The following is a 14,391-nucleotide window of genomic DNA, read 5'->3' as shown; positions in this document are numbered from 1 at the left end:
AAGTTTTGTATGGCGTTATTTTATTAAGAGAAAATGAACAAAATACCCAAAATGCTCTGGCATGTGCCGGAACAAGACTTTATAAAACAAAACATAAAACTAGTAACTTAGTCCTTGGTCTGTAGCCCAACTGTTTACCATATTTAATCAAAATCTCCCCTAGCTTTTTAATATGTCTAACAAATAAACATGACAGAGTATGTCACCTCATTTACTGCAATCAATATGATTATGAATTGAGTATGATCTGACTTTGTCTAGATTTATAATAATCACAATCTAAATACTGAAAACAAATTGTTTGTAGAGTGTAGAGTCAGACTGATGTGCTGTGACTGCCAGGTGAGTTCCACGCTGCTCCATCTTCGGAGATCTTCTCAAGGCAGCAGGAGCAGTGAAGTCTTGAGTTATCTGGCGTGTCCTTCCCTCAGCAATGCATACACTGGGGACGGAAACAATTGTTAGATCCCATTAGTGATGTTATAGTAAACACATGACGGATAATAGTTATCGCACAACGAGCTCCGACACCAACACACACACACACACACACACACACTTGAGACGGAGACTTGCGGTTGCGAACAATAAAAGTAATTGTGTGTGTGTGTGTGTGTGTTGGTGTCGGAGCTCATTGTGCGGTCTTGTTGTTCACATATTTAAAAGAGAAGCTACCCAAGGCTTACAACTGGATGGACAAAACTGACGAAGATGAAGCGATTGCCGGTGTTGAAACTCTCACTCGCGTTATTAAAATAATTATTGTGACGATGTTTCACATCAAGCTAATGGTCCTTCCACGGCACGCATTCACGAGGGGATTCCTTTTTGCAAACGTATCTGTTGGTGAGGACCAGTGGACTGTAGTGGACTGTATAGGTTGGGTTAAGGGGATTGTGTTGTATAGGTGGCGTCGGTTAGAACCCCATAAGACACATGAAGCAGTGGTCCAGTTTAGTGACTTCTTCTGTTGGCATTACATTGGCATATGGTGTGTTGGCGTTTGTGTGTGTGTGTGTGGGCGTGGGAGTGTGTGGTCTAAAAGGTAATAGTAAGCTACAGTGTACAGGTTAAGCTACACTGTCACTGCATTAATAACATAAATGAACAGGCTGCTATATAAAATGGCTAATATTTATAATACAGTCAAATGCACTAACTGCCCACATAATATCAGCACTAGCTTAAAGACGAGTGAAACTCAACTGACGCACGGCACACTATTACACAGACAATGAATAACTGTCAGCTGTTAACATGCAAGCACACAGCTTTAACAATAAACATGATCTAAATAAACTAACATCAGTGTCCTCTCTACACTACTTACTTTCTCTCAGCGAAGCACACGGGCCGCCACACATAAAACACAGCCGAACTTTGGCGAGACACACATGAACTGACAAACGGCTCGGAACTTCACATAAACGGAGCGCGAGCCCAAACGGTTGCTTAGCAATGGGGAGACACTGCATGCAGACAAGCTGCGCTGCACGTGATCAGCAGAGCCTTTTGTACAGTATCCGATATCACTGAAATTTACATAGGAACAAATGATTCTTGAAAAGAAAAAAAAGGAAAATTGTTAATCAATACTTACTTTTTAACTACTTGAAGTTGAAGTGCTTTGTCAACTGCAGTGTCCGTTAGCACTCTTCGCCTTCTGTCTCCACGACACCTTGGGTTCATAGCCAAAGCTCTGTTTACATCCGGTTCAGGGATTTTCAAAATAAGAGTCCTGCCACTGTAACACATTGACCAATCAACGTGTCCGTCTTTTCACACGTGACTTTTTCTACACCACGTGACTTTTGCTACACTTCTTCCATGGCTTTGTAAAAAGAGATTTGTAAAAAGACTTAGTCTATTTGAGCTTTTAGAACCACAATTAATATAATTTACAGATGTGTCTACACACAGAACCGTGTACACACACACAAATCTTTGTGTGCATGCACAAAACCATTTGCAGATACACAAATCGCAAATACAAATCGCAAATACAAATCGCAAATCCATTTGCAGACACACAAATCTGTGCCCACACGCACAAAACCATTTGCAGATACACAAATTGCAAATACAAATTGCAAATCGCAAATACAAATCGCAAATCGCAAATACAAATCGCAAATACACAAATACGCATTTGCAAACGCAAATACAAATCGCAAATACACAAATACGCATTTGCAAACGTTTAGCTACAATAATGCCCCCATATTCCTGGGCACAGAAGAGTTGGAAGTTGTCAATGAGTTTAAATACTTAGGCGTGATTATAGACTCCAGACTTACTTTCAAAAAACATGTTAAAATGATATCCCAAAAAATGTAATTCAATCTTTGTAATTTCAAGCAAATCAGAGGATGTCTGTCAGATGCAGCTGCTATGATGTTTCTGCATTCCATGATACTTTCTCACCAGAACTACTGCATCACCAGCTGGTCCATGTCGGGTTCTACTATCTTAAAACCAGTTAAGCTTCTGTACAAAAAGGCACTTAAAACTCTAGATAAAAAATCTTTCTCTTACCATCATTGTAACATCTTAGAGAAATATAATTTACTGAGTTTCGATAATTTCTGTAAATTCTCCTGTGTATGCTTAATTTACAAAGTACTACATGGCCTGGCGCCACCACCACTGCTAGAGTTTATTAGGTACAAACAGACTCGGATCACCAGAGCTGTTGCAAACAGGGACTGTGAGATTCCTTTCAGGAAAACTGCTTTTAGCCATAACACCCTTTCCGTTACCGGTACTGCATTATGGAACACACTACCTCCAACTATAAGGGCATGTCCCACACTGGCCTCTTTTAAGCGCAAAATAAAGACATGGCTTACTGATAACCAAACATGTAACCACATATAACACTGCACTGTATTGGCCCACTTTCTATTGAATTGTATTTCCTTTTTAACCAATACTTATGTTTGTCCTTGCATTTTATAGAACCTTTTCATGTTATGTATTTATTGTATATCTTTTGTATTGCTTTTACTGTAACATCCACCTGCCTATGGACAACAGATGGAAATTAGCCCCTGGGCTACAATCTGGCACATTTACATGTTGAAATGACTATGTTTATCAATGTGCATTGTCCTGAAATAATAAAATTAAAAAAATAATGCTATTAAGCAATCAATAAATAGTTAAGAAGTTTCTTATAAGTGCTTATACAAGTCTTATAATCACACTGTCAACGTGTTTATTATGTTATTATTAACACTTATATATGGTCTTATTAACACAAATTAATGTTAATAAGCATCTAAAAAGGTCCTTATTACCTATTAACTAAGGCTTACTACAAGAACCTTAGTATAAAGCGTTACCCAAAAAAGTAAAGGAAAGTAATGCATAATTGTATTGAAGAACTACATTTATCTGATGTGGAGACACCTGAATTCATCAAGGAAATAATTTTACTGTAACTCAAACTTAAAAAAAAACTCTTCAAGACTAGATTATTTTTTGAGAGTAATCTCTAGCGAACACTTGGCGAATGTCTGTTTATGTTTATACTAACCACGTTAATATGTGTCTGTCAGAGCCAGTGCCCCGTCTAGCTCATTCCCCGAAACGTCAAAATCGTAAATATACAGTCATATGACCCCCTTCTAATTTTGGGGATTTTTGTTCATCATTAGCTGGGATTTCAAAGAAGCAAATTCCTTTTCATATATGACATACCTTAGGGAAACAGAAGCAATTCAGCAGTGTCATTTTGTTTATTGGAATAATAGAAAATATGCAATAGGCATCATAACAAAATTTGACTGGTGCATAAATTTGGGCACCCCAAAAGAAAAATGACATCAGTACTTAGTTGAGCCTCCTTTTGCAAAAATAACAGCCTCTAGACGCCTTCGGTAGCCTGTGATGAGTGTCTGGATCCTGGATGTAGGTATTTTTAACATTCTTACATACTAAAGCGATCCAGTTCAGTTAAATGTGATGGCTGCCGAGCATGGAAAGCCCGCTTCAAATCATCCCATAGATTTTCGATGATATTCAAGTCATTGGACTGCAAAGGCCATATCAGAACATTGTACTTTTCCCTCTGCAGGAATTTGAACTGTGTTAAGGGTCATTGTCTTGTTGGAATATCCAACCCCTGCGCAACTTCAACTTTGTGACTGATGCTTGAACATTATCCTGAATAATCTGTTGAAACTGGGTTGAATTCATCCGACTATCGACTTTAACCAGGGCCCCAGTCCCTGAAGTGGCCACAGCATGATGGAACCTCCACCAAATTTGACAGTAGGTAGCAGGTATTTTTCTTGGAATGCAGTTTTCTTCTTTCTCCATGCAAAGTGCTTTTTATAAAGACCAAATAACTTAATTTTTGTCTCATCAGTCCAAAGCATTTTCTTCCAATATGAATCTGGCTTGTCTAAATGAGCTTTTGCATACTCCATGCAACTGTATCTGTGGCGTGGGCGCAGAAAGGGCTTCCTTCTCATCACCCGGCCTTACAGATGTTTGGTGCAAATTGCGCTGAATTGTTGAACGATGTACAGATACACCATCTGCAGCCAGATGTTCTTGCAGGTCTTTGGAGGTGATCTGTGGGTTGTGTGCAACCATTCTCACAATCCTCCACCTATGCCGCTCCTGTTTTTTTCTTGGTGTGCTATGCCTGGGTTTAACTGCCACTGTGTCCTTACAACGTTCCCTACAGTCGAAATTGACCATTGAAACCTTTGGGAAAGCTTCTTGTAGCCTTCCCCTAAACCATGACAATGAATAATCTTTGTTTTTCAGATCTTTTGGGAGCTGCTTTGATGACCCCATTCTGTCTCACTTCAGCAGAGAGTCAAAGAAAAGCGCAACTTGCATTTAGGCACCTACAATACCTTTTCTCATGATTAAACAGAAATTGCTATGAGGTTCAAGGCTTAACAACATAATCCAACCAATTTTGTTTAAAGTCATCAGTTTTACATGCTGTTACAGGCATTAAAATCAACAAAACCACAAGGGTTCCTATATTTTTGCACAGCCAGTTTTTCAAATTTTATTTTATTTCATACAACCAAATACTGCTTTTCAAAAAATCTTTCTTTGGAAAACATCCCAGTAGTTAGCTGTTCCTGGTAAATTAAAGACATACCACTTTTATCTTTTTTTTGTGAAAGCAGAGTCAATTATGATGCCGGCTGAGAGGGGTTCCAAACTTTTTCATATGACTGTAAACAGCTATTGGCTCTGAGCCAGGCTTTTTAAAATTGGTTAGCGACTTTTTTTCAGCGTGCCGTGCACACAGGACGGACATAAAGCGGAGGGTAGCGGAGGAGTAGATATTGGCAAGTTTTAAATGGTTATAGTGAATATTTCTGTTAAAAATAATGTTAAGCTTAGTTAGGTTCTTGGCCTCTGAAGACCATGGGCCCCCCAAGGGCTGGGCTCTAGAAAGCTTTCCCACTTTCTACCCCTTATGGGCGGCCCTGGTAGAAGCAAAGCTCTGGTAACAAGAATGAGCAGAAAGAGCAGTGGGTTGTGAATTGTCCTTTACTATTAAGTCCACAACTCTGTCCTGCTTTGCAATCTAGCTTACATTCCCTTATACACATCGCAGCCACTCGGAATGTTTGTCAGACTCAGTGACAGTGTGGTATTGATGGTACAGAATATGATGGTGTGTAGGCCTACTAGAGGGACAGCTTGAGTCTGGTTGGTAGGATTGTTATTTTTCAAGGTGAATAATCAACCCAGTCTAACAGTGAAATGTGTTCTAACTACGTTGGCCCACAGCACATTCATTTAAATTGTAGGCTAAGAAAAATACAGGGCTGTTTTTGTGAAACTATTATTGATTGAGCTGTGGGCCACCACATTAGTAAACACTTCACTGTGAGACCTTATAAAACCTTATAGGCCTATATATATAAACTTATAAATTATCTATGGTTGAAACATATGATCTATTGAAATCAGTTGATAAATTAGAGAACAGCGCCCTCTAGGGTCACACATTCTGATGGGTCACAGTTTGCAGTGCAGCGGAGCTGATCCGGAGCCGTGGCTGGAGCCCGGACTTTAGGTCACAGACACAGACCTAGTCAGAGACTCAAGTCTGGTAAGTCTGTACCAGGAAGTCTGGTTTTCTAATGTTTTTAAACTTCAAGTAAGACGGCATAATCATTTTAATTATGAGAAGCAATAACTTCAATAATAAATTTGTCTTCACCAGCAGAGGGCGCTCTAGGCATTACACTTGACTGGATCGCGCCCGGTAGTCAGGTCATGACGAGCCAAGCCAATGAATGAATACGCCAACAAGAGAGCGATCATTAATATGAACTGTGTTTATGTTTCCATTAACAGGTAAGCTGGTTAGATATGATACCCTAACTAGTGAAGTGTTGTATTAGAGCATAGACTTTTCCTTGTGGCATTAATAGGAAACATTGAATTTGACCGTGTGTTATGTATGTGTATTCGCCATTATTTACGATCGCGGGCGCCGATAGCAATGACACGGCTAATTATTAAGCTAGGCACGTCCTGTGTGGGGCCAAGACGAGTGTAATAACTATTCCTAGCTATGTATGTTTGGGGCATGGGAGGGATGACGGACTGTTGCCCGGCCAACGGGGCCCCAGGCCAACGGGACCCCCCGCCAGGCCAACAGCAGCCTGATTTTTTTTCATTAAAATTATTTTTATTTTTATTTTAATTTTTTTTCATTGATTCCGTAATAATCATTTGCGAGCGTCTGCGCAGCACTGTCGGTCTACCCCTCGTGTGCGCCTGTCTTTACAACCTCTCGTTTGATCATCCCTTCAGCTGATCTGTGTGTCTGCGTGTGTGTATTAGGGCTAGCCCGAATTATTCTAATATTCAAATACTCGTTCGGAAAATTGGTATTCGGAGCTTAAATTAGTATTCGGAGCTTCGTTTTTTTTTTATAATTTTTTTTTTGCAAGAAGCTAGTACTGCAATATAATGTCATAAAATAATTTTATATTTGGATATAAAAGTTAGTAATATTGTAGTAGTAGTAGTAGTAGTATTGCTCATTTAGGAGGATATTACATCACTAAGTGTCATAGCGCATCCATTACTTCACCTCCGAGCGCGTAAATCTTCAACAAAATATGCAGATACTGTCAAAATCGGTTCCAGGGAGTATATAGGGATTATTAAAGTTTTTTTTTTTTTTTATGTTGTTTTTGATGGAACGAATATTCGAATATTCACTCGGAAAAACCAACGAATATTCGAAGCCTGAAAAATGGCATTCGGGCCAGCCCTAGTGTGTATGTGTCCTGCGCGCGGCGCGATGCGCGTGTGCATTCGGTGCGCACTTGTTAGACACGGAAGCCAATGAGCAGGAGCCTGACTAGCAAGCAAACATTGAACTAGTGGCGAAAATAAAACCAGCGCCTGCTCTATGGAGATATTAAGGACTCAGTAACAGGGACCTTGAACAGGAAAGAGTGCTGAGCAAAACTTATCTGTATCAACAGCAGAGACAGCGCAGAAAAAAACGGCATGGACTCGTTTCAGTAAGTTTACAGAAGTGCCACACTGCTACTGCCTTTGACATTCTCAGAAAAGCATTCATTTATTTTCAGGGGACATATTAATTTATTTATTGTTTTAACTGTTAAGTTATCTTGAAAACAGCAGGCCATAGTAGGCCTACAAGCTTTATTTTTTTGTATTTTCAATGCTAGGCCTAGCCTACTTTATTTTTATGTTTTAAATTGAGAAATAGGCTAGATGAAATATAATGGTCGGAATAGGGAATTTGCCTTATGTAGCACACATGTTGATAGGCTAATCATGATGTGTAGTTAATTCATTTATTTTCAACAAGGATATTTGCATTAAAAAAAATAAAGAAACATTTTCAATAGGCTAGCTTCAAGGTGAGGTGATTCAGATTATTCCAGAAATGAGTACTAGACAGGACCTGTCTATATTAGATCTTAGTGTTTATTGTTTTTAATTGAAATCCACATGTTTTTCTTCAATAGTTTACATGGCTTGTGTCCAAATTATTACAGAAAATTATAGGCAGGACATATGACAGTTGTTTACAGAGCACAGAATTAAACAGATTTCACCTCTCAAAGTGCACCAGATTGATGCATTTAACTAGACCAACAAGTGTATGATTGAAAAGCAATAGCCTATTTGTGGATACATGCTGAATACTCTGAAACGAGATGAACTTAATATACTTTGTACCTCAAGGCTTGTATTCTAATTGTGGAAAAAAAGATCTACAAGCCAACATTGCTTGTTGCACAGCTCTATGTTGATTTTGGCTGGTGAGCTGTTAGCTAATTTTATTGTTGTCCCTTGACATGGGATTCTTTACAAATATTAGATGAAATGTTTATGTTTTTGGAGCCATCAACCTCTTGTCCCGTTCATTCTTGATTTTACCTGTTTAAGTGGTGAACTAGAAGGGGAATTAATAACTGAATAGCCTTTTGAACTCTTTCCATCACTATACTATACACAAAGCACTTATAACTGCATGTAAAATTACTCTACAAATACAGTAGGCGATTTTAATTCTCGTTATATAAGCATAGGTTTGTCAGACTAATAACATATAGGTACAGCGACGTGTGTGGTTAGATGTTCAAATTGGGCTCAGATGGCATAAAAAATAATAGTAGGGTAATATGACTATCACGGACCTGGCTAGATCTTATATGAACTATGAAACGGCATGAAGTTTGTCTGACCAGAGATGGTGAGACAATTTTCCTGTGCTTCAGGCTGAAAGCCACACCTCAGGATGGACACACAGTGCTGGGTTTGGTCTATTATTTACTATGTATGGTTTGGTCGGACTTGGCTGGCCTAAGTGACCTCATATGCAGTGACCTAATAATTGCTTATTACCAGAGCTTTGCGTTACCAGTTTGTTCAAGTAGCCTATTGTATCGAAAATAAACGCAAATAAATGTTTAGGCATAATTGTGTTTGTGTGTGTGTTCAATTGAATATTTTTCTGTCTGCCAGGGTCAACATATAGCCTATATGCACAAAGGTAAGCACTGCAGTAGGCCTATAATTTAAAAAAAAATCCTCTCCTCTCTAATTTTTTTATTTTTTTTAACAATTAAAATGAATAGACTAAAGCCAACAAAATAACATTTTATAACTATTTATAACAGAAGCCTATCTATATCAAAATATTTATATATAAAACTGTATTTTTAGTTATGCTTAATTTTATTTTAAACAATAACTTTTCCGACATCAGCTAGCGTTGCAAAGACTTTTATTTTGACGGACACAATTTGACCACGGTATCGACACTGGACCTCCTTCCTGTTTGACACCACGTGACTTGGTTTTTCGTTTTGAGCACAAAATCAAAAAAGGAATCAGCTGGCAGTAATTTCCTTCTTCAATTCAAATCGAAAATGGATCAAAGGTATCGGCGAAAATGAAAAACGGAGCACATTGGGCAGTTCTGTTCCGTTTTTCGATTCAGACAAAAAAAACAATTCAGTCCGTTATTGGTTTGAAACAATCCGTGTACCTTCCATTCAATCCATATCCGTTTGGAAATCAAAACACGAAAAACTAAAAGTGACCTGTTTTTTTAATAATCATCCTCTCATCTACATTATATATTATACTAAAACACGTTTTTATCCATTTTTAATCACAATTCATGACCAGGATATCAAATATGAGAATAATGGCCTAAATGTTGATTTTGAAAAATACATGTTTCAATTTAGCGCGCGCGCCCAGAGGCGAACTTAACCATTGCGCAAAGGTAGGCAATTACCTTGGGTCTCATAGCCTAATCATCTAATAAATGTTTGTTTTACTCTTCATTCATTAATCACCAATACGTGCGGACGTCAGCATCGCACTGGGAACTGAGGGACACACCCTACATTATTGATAATGTTATTGATACTCGTGATCAGCTGAGGCATGAGCCCCAGTGCAGACAGCTGCATATGAAAACATTTTTATTGGTTAGGTCCACGAGTGAAGATTGCGTCTGAGACGATTGTCGTCTCTGTCTCTCTTTTTTCCCTGTCTTCACTTCACTTGCCGAGTCAAAGTGTGTGTGTGTGTGTGTGTGTGTGTGTGTGTGTGTGTGTGTGTGTGTGTGTGTGTGTGTGTGTGTGTGTGTGTGTGTGTGTGTGTGTGTGTGTGAGTCGAGGCTTTTGATGGTAGCCTATGACAGACTATGACATAGCAGCCTTTGACAGCCAGCCAAAATATGTTTCCCCTCTCAATAAAGATTAAACATTTGGTGGTTTGTCCCGTTTTGATCTGGATCAACAGCTGTATGTCTGTCGCTGTTTAGATCATGCCTCGTTTCCTCTGAGCAGCACGGTTCGGCACGGTTCGGCAGGGTTATCCTACTAGATCTGCCATGTGTTTCCACTACCGACAAGAGGCTTTAGCCTAGTTAAAAGACAGAGATAGCCACGGTCAGAAAACAGTCTATGGGTCAGAGCCATCACGGCTCTGGCCGCGCATAGCGTGTGGCATTGTGGCAGCGGGACACAGTTTAACCCGCTGATTAATATAAATTATTATTTGGAACTTCAAAAATGAAAATGCACATTTTCTACATTTTCTGTTTGTCTCCTTTCCCATTTTGTATGTAAAGGGCGACATGGAAAATAAAAAATAAGAAATGGCAATCAATTCATGTTTTACAGGCATATTTTGAATAAAACAGTCCGTTTTTTATTTTTTTTAAATGAAACAAATAATTAAAAAATGAAATCAAACAGTTTTTTTCGTTTTTCGTGTTTTGATTTCCAAACGGATATGGATTGAACGGAAGGTACACGGATTTGAAACCAACAGAAGTTTTCCGTTTTTTAATTTTTGATATCAATGAAAAAAGGAATTATATGATAGTACCCAGACCCTCCCTATCTTCAGCATTGAGCCTCACATTTTACAGTGATAAACATTGTATCTTTTGTGTATTTTCTTTTTCTCTGTATGGAGGTATGTTTAGGGCAGCAAACCGTTCTGAGATTCAGTGGAACACCACATTATCCCCGATAACTACAAAAACAGGAGAGTTTCCTTCCCTTCGATATCTATCCTGGCTGTAAAAAAAATAATTATAATATTTTATTTTCAAGTTTTGTGCTTTTAGCTGAAATTCAATGAGCAATTTATTTTACATATTAGTCATATTCTTGGTAATATTCTTCCACAATTTCAATAAGGTAAATGTAGAATCAAATATTTAGTTTTGAATGTGTTCCTAAGAGTTTTGAAAACTGTGCCTTAGCAATTGAACATTTTGCCAGAAATACACAGTGTTTTGCAGGTTGTTGTTTATGAATGGGAGAAGAGCTCTTGAGTTTTGGTCAATGAGGTTTCTGACTGCATTTTGTGTGAAATGAATGAAAAAGGAAACACAGTTTGGAACCCATGGACTTTTGTGGTGCACACTGTGTTAAGAATTTTGCACGTGTGGTTTTAGTTGTGCCCACTGTGCTTTAGCAATTGAAAAAAACTGTAATATGTGTGTGCTTGCAGTCCTATTTAAATGACCTAACCTGAGTCTATAGTCCAAGTATTCACAGACTGATAAAGAAGGCCAGCTCACTCCTAGAATGCTGGCCAAGCTTTATTTAATTGTATTACCATTTTGATATACCCAAACGTATTTTATTATGCCTTGAACTGTGCTGCACTGGCCGCTGACCTCGCTGTGGCACCAATAAGGCAATTTATATTGTTTTATCGTCTGTGAAAAGGTTTGTCAAAGGATGATTTGTCATTTTCACTTCATCGTGTATGCGACCAAGTATTATTCAGTCTAAGACCCAGGATAAACTTGAACCAGACCGCTTATACAAAAAACACAGATTTATTTTTTTCTGCATGGGATAAAACTGCAAACGGCAAAATAGTTTTAATACTTAGCCTAGTTGTAGACCATTATAAAAGAATGGATTGAGTAATGGGCTCAACTGCATGATAGGGGAGGTTAGTGTCGAGTTATTATGCTAGAAAATGAAATTGTCACAAAACATAAGCTACATAGGTAAAATAAACCACCACTACACACAAACCAAATCAAAATTGTTCTAAAACACTCAAATGCTCCCATTTCACAGTAAGCTTAGGTGACTTAAGCCGCAATATGAAACACACATGCAAGATGGCTACTCTACTTTACTTCCTCTTCCTTAACACAGAACACTAAAATGTAATAAGCATGGGGAAAACAGTGGTTGGCTCCTTTAGCGGTCCTTGTTTAAAAACAAATGCAAATGTAAGTATATTCACAAGAAAACCTTACATGAAATTTTTTTTTTAAAGTAAGCAAAACTTTGCTCGACAGAAAGACAATCCCCTGTTTGAAAAATGGAGTTGATTGAAATCTATAGAAAAACATGTTAATATATATTTAAGGAACTAAAGAACTTGTAAAAAAAAAAAAAAACACCTCTGTTCTGCTTAATCGTACCTTGCTTCGTGGCTGATGTCGCTATTTTGTAATCACTCCACGCTCTTGATGACCGCAGTTGCTCTCACTATCAGGTGTGTCCATGCAAAGCAAAATGGCCTGGAGAGCTTCTGCACCTCTTTATAGACTCATCCTCATTGCCCGTGTCTCCGTGCCAGATTCCCTGAATAATTCCCTTCCCCTTGTACTTACGCAAAATGTGTGTGTGCGTGCAGTCCTATCCAAATGACCCAACCTGACTCTATAGTCCAAGTATTCACAGACTGGTAAATATGGCCAGCTCTATCCTAGGATGCTGCCCAAGCTTTTTTTTTTTTCATTGTACTACCATTTTGATACCCTTAACTTATTTTATTATGCCTTTATCTGATTTATGTTTGCTGCCCTCACTGTGCCACAAATAAACCACGTCATATCATTGTATCTTCTTTGGCAAGGTATGTCAAATGTTGAATTACAATGCAACTTGTAATAAAAAAGAAAATGAATTTTCACTTCCTCATGTATGTGACCAAGTATTATTTAGTGTAAGACCCAGGATAAACTGGAACCAAAATACAAAAAATATATATTTTATTTTTTCTGCATGGGATACCGCAAACAGCAAAATAGTTTCAATAAATAGCCTAGTTGTAGACCATTATCAGAAGATGGATTGTTTAATGTTCAAAAGAAAACAAATCCTGTATATACATAGTATAATAGAATGATATATGCAAGTTCCTCAGTTAGTACAGGCATTTTGTGAGAAAATAGGGCTGGACCTTTAAAAAATTGCAACAGAAACCATTCCAACTGTTTTTGATTCATGAATATGTAATAAATACCATACTAAAAGTCTTAAGGAATCCATGTGGTGGAAAGTTATTTTCTAAGGGTTTTCTTAACCATACCTTTATGCCAATTTTCGGCTTCCTAAAGTACTGTTTTATTGTAGAGGGGATATGGGCCAAATTGTTAACCTTTTCAGAAAAGCATGAAACTTGGTACACTTATACAGTTTGGGGCCCTGAACATTTTCAGATATTTATGGTGCGTTCCTCGGAACTCGGAAATTTCGGACTTCCGACATGGAAAAGTGCAATAAAACGGTTGCTCAACTGGGAATTCCGAGTCGGAACTCGGGCAACGTCTGCCTCTCCCGACTTCACTGAGATGACGCAGATTACGTCACAACAACAATCTGAACCGTTAAACTGGCTAAAAAGAGTGATTTTGAAGTCCATATGTTGAGTCACGGCTGAATTGTAGTCTATTGGATCTACTACCGGTACCTGGCAACTGTTACTTGATGTAGCCTAACGTTTAATTATTTGGATGAGAAAGGAGGTCCATACTTTCCCGAGCAGATGCACTGGAACACCGACAGGTCGGAACTCGGAACTACCAAGTCGGAATTTTCCGAGTTCCGAGTACAAAGGAACGCAGCATTAGCCATTGCAAAATGTAATCATGGTTGCCGTGGCGACCATTTTACTTTCCACCATAGCCACATTATTCATTTTTCATCATAACTCCTGAACCAAACATAATACCACATAACTAGTGATGTCTACCCCTATGTTTTCATCGTCAGGGATTGCAATTATACCACATACAACATCAGAAACAGTTAAGGTCAATAGTTAAGGGTGAATCTAATGTGTTTTCGAAAATGAAAGCCCATATCCGAAAACATCGCTGTGACTTTATAATGTGGGCCTATGTTGCATAAACATAGTGTAGTTTTAATTTTGTTTTCTAACAAAGACATAGGCTTAAATGTTTGTAAAAAAAACTATAACATTTCCAGTTGGGGCCGTGTTAAAAAAATGTATTTATATATACAGTGGCTTGAAAAAGTATTCAGCCCCCTTGAACTTTTCCACATTTTGTCACGTTAAAACCACACACGTACATTTATTTGATTGGGATTTCATGTGATAGACCAACAC

The sequence above is a fragment of the Ammodytes marinus genome (genome assembly GCF_949987685.1).
Source record: "Ammodytes marinus genome assembly, chromosome: 16".
NCBI lineage: Eukaryota > Metazoa > Chordata > Actinopteri > Uranoscopiformes > Ammodytidae > Ammodytes > Ammodytes marinus.
This window is presented reverse-complemented; position numbering follows the sequence as displayed.